Consider the following 9,459-nt stretch of genomic DNA (forward strand, 5'->3'; position numbering starts at 1 on the left):
GAGCACCCCATGGTGAGACACTCGGCCTAATGAATCCCTTATCTAACAAGTCTTTTAACTGTTCTTTCAACTCGGCCGAAGCCATTTTATATGGAGGGATTGAGATAGGCTGGGTATCAGGAAGAACATCAATTCCGGAGTTGATCTCCCTATCCGGAGGGACTCCAGGCAGATCCTCGGGAAAGACGTCGGGAAACTCATTGACAATTGGGACCGACTCGAGAGATGGAGACTCAACATTGCCATCTTTCACTCGGACAATGTAATAGATACACCCTTTCGAGATTAGCTTCCTGTCCTTAAGGTAAGAAATAAACTTAACCTTAGGCACGACAAGACTCCCCTTCCACTCTATGACAGCTTTGTTCGGGAATTTGAACTTGACAACCTGAGTTCTACAATCAATAGAGACATAACAGACATAAAACCAGTCCATGCCAAGGATCACATCAAAATCAATCATGTCCAACTCAACTAGGTCGGCCAAGGTATCCCTGTGATGAATTGACACAGTGCAATCTCTATAGACTCTCTCAGCTAAGACAGAATCAGCGATCGGAGTAGCTACACTGAAAGGCTCAAGAAGGCATTCAGGAATTTTATCAAATTTACTAGCCACGTAAGGAGTTACAAAGGATAGGGTGGCACCCGGATCCATCAATACTTAACAATCAAGATAAGAGACTTGAATCATACCCGTCACGATGTTTGGAGAGTTCTCTTGATCTTGGCGACTACCCATGGCATATAAACGGTTTGTACCTCCACTCGTACCTGAAGTAGTGCCCCTCTGATTACCTCTAGCCGGCAGTGTAGTGGCAAAATGTTGGACTCTATTCCCCCCCCCTTGGGCACTCCCTCTGAAAATAGTCGATTTGGCCGCATTTATAACAACCAACCCTTCCCGCTCTACATTCTCCCAAGTGGAGCCTACCACACTTGCCGCATGGTGGCTTCTCCCTCAAACCTTGACTTACACTGGCCTGGAATTGAGAACCCTGGGGTCTGAAATTCTGGCGACTCTGTCCCTACCGATCATACTTGTTCTGCGGCATAGGTGCGCTGGCGGTAGATGAGGCATAATTGGAAGGCCTCTTCTGGAAGAAGGACCTGTTGCCCTTGGTTTGCCTCTGTTCATTCTCATGGCCCGCGGATTTTGCCTTCTTACTCAGATGCTCCTCTCTGTCTTTCCTCTTCTCATCCTCTACCTGTTGAGCATACACCATTAATCGAGAAATATCCATATCCGAGATCAACAATGCTGCTTTGCATTCCTTCTTCACATGCCTCCCTAATCCGGAGACGAACTTCCTCATCTTTGACCTCATATCTGGGATCATTTCTGGAGCATACCTAGATAGCTAGATGAACTTCAAGCCATACTCCTTAACTGTCATACCCTCCTGTTTTAGATTTACAAACTCCTCCACTTTCGCTTCCCTCAGTTCTCGGGGAAAGAGTGGTCAAGAAAGGCTCCCTCAAATTCATCCCACATAGCAGGTTCAACATCCTCACCTCTACCTTGCTCCTATTAGTTATACCAAATGTTTTCCACATCCTTGAGCTGGTAAGACACCAACTCAACCCCCTCAACCTCTGTAGCATGCATAGCTTTCAGGACTTTCCACATCTCATCAATAAAGTTTTGGGGGTCTTCATCAACCTTAGAACCTGTGAATGCAGGCGGATTCATCCTTAAAAAGTCTCTAATTCTAGTGACAACAGATGGCTCTTGCGAACTAGAGCTAAGAGTCGGCGAACTCTGATTACCACTTCGTGCAACTATTAATTGCGTGAGTATTGCAATCACCCCGCGAAATTCTGCCTCTGATGTGGGCGCAGGTGGAATAGCAGGCACTTAGGGTGCCTCTACATACCTCATAGGTCGGCCTCTAGCCCTTGCTAGGCGTACCTCTGATTGGGGCATCTCAGCGTTATCAATATTTCTCTGGCTGGCTGTACGTTTAGGAGGCATTATCTGTAATGTACAAACACACGAATTAGAAAAGAGTCTTATAGAGTTTAACTCTATCGCACAAATTCAGAGTATGAAAGAAGTGAAACAATTCCTAATGTCTTATAGCCTCCTGATTATAAGTGTGGTGCACAACACACCTATAAGCAAGACTCTACTATACACGACTTTATAGACTCCATAGGACACTTGAACTCTGGACTCTGACCTCCGAGCGAACCACCTGGTCCAGTTACACGTTCATTCAATCACATTCACTCAAAGGAGGGTTCAATCATAACAACTCATCAAAGCAAATATAATAAGACTTCTTAAAAGTAGCAGTCCAACCTTCCCACATTCTAGTCTATGAAGCCTCTATCAAAGTCTAGAAGGTGTCAATGACAAGCCCATAGCTACCAACAACAAATAAAGGAAACGACAACAAAGCTATACAAGAAAGCTCAACATCCTCCGGAAACTAGGAGGGCTCACCAACTGGCTGGAAGTGTATGTGGATCTTCAACGGAGCGTCGATTGATGATCTCTAGTACCTTTTTCTGCATCATGAAATGATGCAGGCCAAATGGCATCAGTACATGGATTGTACGAGTATGTAAAATAGATGGATGAAACAAATATCAAGAAAACATCAACATCAACTCAGGGACTCAACTCATATATACATGACAACTCACTCAAGTATCCTAAATCTAACGAGAATAGTTTAGATAGGACTAACTCATAAGCCACTCAACTTAACTGACTCGGAGCACTATCAAGACCTAAATGGGAGTTTCTCTTATCCGACAACCATTACCTATGAGCCAGTGATAGTACAACAATGAGACGTTGTTGCCACCTTGTTGACACCCAATTTTGGCTCTCTGTACTCAAAATTAACGTCTTAAGACTACTTGATTGTTAAAGAACACAAAATATAATATTTTACATATTTTTTTTAGTTTAAATTTTTTTAATTAATAATTATCCTTATTTTAGCATTTTCATGAATTGTTTTTCTCATTTTTTCCCTTTTAATAATTTATGGATAAACATTCTTAATTTCGTAAATAATAATTTTTTTATCAATTTATTGTCATTATAAATTTTAATAGTCACACTATTTTACAGTCATCTTCAAGCGTACACAACATAACACTGTAATTTATTCTTTACAACACAATATCTTCCAAAATACCGATTACATTTTTTATTTTTGTGTTACATATCGATACATATATTTTTTTTTTGTAATGACTCCTTAAGTCATTTTGATGACATTTTGAGTGATTTTTAAAATTTGTTTATCATAGATTTGCGATTGTAGTTTAGTGGATCGTATTGGGGTATTTATGTAAACTGCTAATTAGAATTTTTCTTTACATATACATATACACATATGCATATATGTATGAATTTGGGCTGCCCACTTTTACTTTTTGGGCAAGCACCTTCCTAGTAAGTGCTAGGTGATAAGTATCACCTAAGAAGACTTTCTATTCTACTTTCTCTCTCAATTTCAGATCTCTAAAGCCAAGAAGATACTTTAATCCCTCTCTCCAGCATAATCCCTCACCAAAATTCACCAAGAAAACTTGTCCTTTCAATTTGAACTCAAAGCAACCCCTCTCTTGTGGTAAGTAAATCAAATTCGATTTTTTGAAACTGCATAGTTGTTGTAATTTTGACGTATCTCATTGTATAGATCTTTGTTTTTAGTAAATAAATATGTTTTGGAAAGATGAAACACGTACCTACAACGTTTATGTTTATGTTGGAGCCTAGATCTGTTGTTATTGGGTCGAAAAATAGGACGCAACATAGGACAAGTTTTGTCCAGATTTTTTATTTAAAATTCCAGCATGTACAACCGCTAGTATTTTGATCATATCTATTTATACAAAATGTATTTTGTGATGATTCTTTTTTGTTTTGCAAGTTTAAGACATATATCTACAACTTTCATGAAGGACATAAAGTCCAGTTTTACCGTTTGGAGTTTCAAATTGTAGGTACAACAGGAGGTACATTTTTTGTCGGATTTACTATTTTGATAGCCTTAAGTGTTGTTTGTTTGTTGTTGTTGTTGTTGTTGTTGTTGTTGTTGTTGTTGTATAGCCTTAAGTGATAATATGAAATATTACTTCAAATTTATATATAGTTCAAATTGTAATTGGCCAATGAAAAAATCTTTCCGTCGATTTTCGAGGCCTCCCCATTTTAAAAAGACAGAAATTTTAGTTTAAGTTTATATTAGACGTTATATTTTGCAAGTTAAAACAAAGTCTAATAGTGTTAAATCAATAACCTCTGGGGTGGCTCCATCTTCGGGAAACAATAAATAGCTATCGCGATGATAAATTCAATAAGAAACTAACAAGTAACACAACTCTATCTCTCCTTTGTTTTTTTGTTTTTTTTCATTGTTATTTTACCTTCTTTTTTTTGTTTATAGATCTACTTTGTTTTATGATAGATATAATTATTGTGATGTGTTTTTATTATTTTTTTACTTTATTATTGTTGTCTCCATTATATCTCTTTATTAGTGATATCTATTGTCATATATGTTTGCTTTTGATTATTTTAATTAATTGTTTAAAAGATATGATAGTTTTGATCTACTTTGTTTTATGATAGATATAATTATTGTGATTTTTTATTATTATTTTTTTTACTTTATTGTTGTTGTCTCCATTATATCTCTCTATTAGTGATATCTATTGTTTGTTGAGTGAAAATTATTATTTTATTTTTGTTTGACTATTTTTGTTAATAGTTTAACTTCATTTGTTTTAGCTATATTTATTCATCACTTTTATTTGTTGGTGGATTATAATTGATGATTAGTGTATACTTTATTTATTTATAGTTATCTTGTATCTATTTTTAACTTTGTTTGACTACTTTTTGCTAATAGTTTAACTTCATTTGTTTTGACTATATTTATTCATCAAAGAATTATAATTGATGATTAATAATAATTTATTTTCTTTAATACATGATGTTGACACCCAATTTTGACCACCCATAACTACTTTTCGAATTGCTATCTAAAACAAATAGACATTTTTCAAAATTATTTCTTTATTAATTAAATAAGTTTACGTTTAGTTTAATAAATAAATCGTATATTTTGATATTCATAATTTATAATATTTTGCTATTTATTAATATTACTACTATTATTTTATTATTTTTATAATAAGCTTAATACGTTTAAATATTCTTACATATCTGTTTAGTATATATGTGTGTATTTTGTTTACATAAAGAATATTTATTAACTAAGTTTATTTTATAATTTACTTATTCATATTAACATGCATACGTTATATATATTTTAATACGTATTGTATACATGTGCACATAAGTTTATTATTTAATTAAATTTATTATATATTTTAGTTAACTATATTAATTATACATCTATTTTATTATATGTTATATGCATACGTGCGTCATATATATACATATATACACATATCTGCGTGGCGTATACATAAGTAGTTGCTTTATATATAAATACGGCTACTTGAATAAATTTATGTTTTTACTTATTCAATATATATATTATGATTATTAATCAATTAGCAATCTATTCAATTTTTCTCCATTTGATTTAAAGCATAGTCATTTTATTCAATCCATTTTAATTTTAATCTATACTAACTAACCCATTTTTAAATCCTAAATCACAACCATCCATCTCATCTTTATCAAATATCAAGATTTAATCCCAATCGCTCATCTCAATTAATGAACGGCTAGGATTACAACTACACTATCAAAACACCCAAACCCTAACCTAAACCAATTTTTTTCTTTTCTTTTGGTTTTGCCTCTTTTTGGTCATCTTCTCCAAAGAGGAGAAGAAGACATAGCCACCGCCTCTCCCTCATGTCTCACGCGGTCCCTCTCTCTCACGCTGTCCCTCTTTCTCTTTCTATTTTCTCTCCTTCTCTCTTCCTATCTTCGTCGTCGAACAAAAACGTCGACGACGCACAGCTGCAAGCCGCAGCAGCCTCCAACAGCAGCTGCGCGAGCAGTTTCCATCGCCAACAACGACGTTGTCCAACAGCGACGCCGTCGACCACCAACGACAGCCCCTCAACCCTGCCAAACAACATCGACAGCAGCAGTGAGCTGCTGTCCAAAAGCTCCAACGAGCTCGAACTCGCGCGACGGTTGACGGAGCAGCAGCGACGGCGATACAGTGAGAAGCCTTCTCCGCGTGAACTCCGACTTCCACCGGCGAAGAGCGACGTCGACAACAGCAGCAGCTGCGCGAGCAGTTTCCACCGGCAACAACGACAGCAGCTCAACGACGTCTCTAGCTTCAACGGCGACGCGCAGTGACGACGAGCGGCAGCAACGATGAACATCTTGGTATATTTTCATTTAATTTTATTTACATTATATATATAAATATGTATATTGTAGATCTAAAAGTTTATATTCATTTTATGATTTGTTTAAAATATATGCTGAATATGTTTATCATGCCATTGGAAATGTTAGTTTTGTTGTCTTTATGTGTGCAATAATACAATTAATTATTGGAAGATTTAGATCTTTCTCATGTTAGACTCCGTTTACAGATTTTTGTTTTTCAAAACAAATATTGGGTTGAATGTCTACTTCAAATGATTTGTTAAACTTAAGATTCAAAGTTGTTTGTTAGTTCCTAATCAATTAAGATTACAAAGCATACTCATGTTGCTCTTATTCTTGTTCTTGTTTTTGTTCTTGCTCATATTCATAATTATACATCAAATGTAGATCGTTTTTTTAGATGTTTATTTGTTTCTTAGAAATGAAGATTATTATACGTATTTGTGTTGTTGTTTTCTGTACATATTTATATTATTGTATTTAATTATGGACAAGTATAGTTGATGATTTTTATGATAAGGTTTGTTATCATTTGCCATTGTTTAAATGCATATTCGTTAATTTGGAGGTCAATTTAATAGCTTGATGATTTGCTTTCTGAATTTCGGAAGAAGATTTAATGTTTTACTAATGGTGACATAATTTATTAATTGAAATAATTATAGTAATTAATATTTTTTTTTTAAGATTTGCTAATATGCTATGATCATTTTTTGTATTTTATCATAATTAATTTTGTCCCTTCATGATTTGAGATAAAGTAGTACCCCACTACTTTAAATAAAGTTATTCTTTTTAACTTTTTTAAAGTATCTTTTAAAAAAATGTTAGTCTTTTTAACTTTTTTAAAGCATCTTTTAAAAGATTTTAGAGACAAATCTTGAAAAGTGGTTTGTTTTTGTCTAACTTAGTGGAAAATTTTGAATTAAAGGGATTTGGCCAGTTGTCTCTCTTGAGGAGGATGGTCTTTTATCCATCTATAAAGACAGAGATAAAACACAAAGGGACGGAGGGGAGTAAGGAGAAAGCTAAGAAATAAAGAAAATATTTTTAATTGATAGAAAAATTTCAAACGAAAAAAAGAGGGAGTTTCTTGCATACTTTAACACCACTTCTATTATTTAGCATTGGGTTTTCAGATTCCTATTTACTTGTTCCTCTAACCAAAGTACCCAGGTTAGTTACAACTTTGTTTATATGTTTGGTCTAATATTTTACCTTGTTTGTTTGTCTTGTTGAGATATAATTATTATTACGATGTGTCCTTTGTTATTCGTATACTACTTTGTATCTTCTTCATAGTTTAGCAGGATTGGAACTTCAAAGTTTGAGATGAGAAGAATTCGCTTGGGTCGGAGAAGCTACTACATTTTACATCTTTGTCTATTCATATTATTTTATTTATTTATTTACTTTTGTCTAAAAATGTAATAGTTTGTAAATAGTACATAATGAAATTACTTGGGGAACTATTTAAGAGGGGGAGGGTTTATGTGCTACATGTTTTACTATCCGTATCTACTTGTTAGATTTGTTGATAAAATAGATGTTTATCTATCTCACCTTAAGCATGTTAGGCTAATTAACTAACCATTAACATGCGTGTCAAAGTATTTAAATTTGGATTTTTAAATATCCGTAGTCATTTCAATATGTTTGTGTGTATCTAATTTTGACTTCTTGGAACATCTTCGTATTGTAGATTTAATAAGTTGCATTTGTCTTAGTGATTTTAAATTGTCATAATGTTATAAAATGCTTATTCAAGAATTAAATTTGTATTATAACTTGTCTTTTTAGATATCATATTTATAGGTGTCTTTGATTAATTTTCAGCATGTAAACTTGCATAGCTACATGTCCATTTTAACGATAAAATATTACTTTTATCATGCATATAGAAACTATATAAACCCCAGCAAGTCAAATATTTGATTTCATATTCAAAGACCCTATTAATATTTTTAGCATGTTATCCGGCAATAATGAATATTTTATGATGTTATTTTAATGTAGAAAATCATGCCTACAAAATCTAAGAAGTCTTGACCCAATTATTCTATTTAGAAATCGTGCCTATAGGATTCTATAAATATTTCTCATTATGTCAAATGCTTAAATATTATAGACCCTTGTCAATTTATTTTTAGCATGCAAATTAAGTCGATATCATGTCTATGGGCCTTTATGAGTATTTCTTTCATAATGTTATAGTTAAAAATCATGCTTATAGGATTCTAATATATATTTATTACATTATTCCATTTTTGATACCATGCCTACAATTTTAATTAATTATATGCATATTATGTTACATAGAAATCATGAATATAGTATTTATTTAATAATTTCCAACCTTTTAAGTTCATGAGTGAAAATCATATCTGTAGGATTTAGTAATTATCTTTTCATATTACTTTATATTAAATTCATATATACCTTAATAAATTTTCAGCATATCATTTCATTTATGAATCATGCCTACACTATATTTTATAAATTTTCAGCATGTAATAAAGTATAAACCTTGTTTCTATAATTTCATTAAGATCTTTAATTAATAAATTAAAATGGTCAACAATGTCTTTCTCTTATCATAAATATGCTATAATTAAGATTCCTCTTATGTGTTTAATTAATTAAATTTTGTTTCTACGACCTTTTGGCTTGGCGTTCACACACACGCTTAATACTTGTTTTGACCCTCACTATTTATCTGTGTTTTCAAGCATGCTAGTTAATAATAGAGGTTTATTTGAGATTTTATATGCTAAGTGACGTCTTATTTGTTTTTGTTTGAAGATGTGTCTAATTAAGAAACTTATATTTTCTTTAGTCTAACACCCTTCCTAATAGTACGTCCAATGCCTCTTGGATATTAAGTTGGGACGCTATACACCTTTTAAGACGCTAGTTTTTAATATTTCTTTTAGATCACTTTAGGATTGAATTAACAAACAAATTTAGGAGGGGTAGGGGTAGATAGGCCCTTCGGAAATGATGGAGATCGACCCGAGCAGAAAACGACAAAATACTATATTTTTGTTGTCACGACCCGAATCCGGGTGTGATGGCACTTATCTCAATCCACCGAGATGAGTCAGCCT

This window comes from Solanum dulcamara, chromosome 5 (assembly GCF_947179165.1).
Source record: "Solanum dulcamara chromosome 5, daSolDulc1.2, whole genome shotgun sequence".
Taxonomy (NCBI): Eukaryota; Viridiplantae; Streptophyta; class Magnoliopsida; order Solanales; family Solanaceae; genus Solanum; species Solanum dulcamara.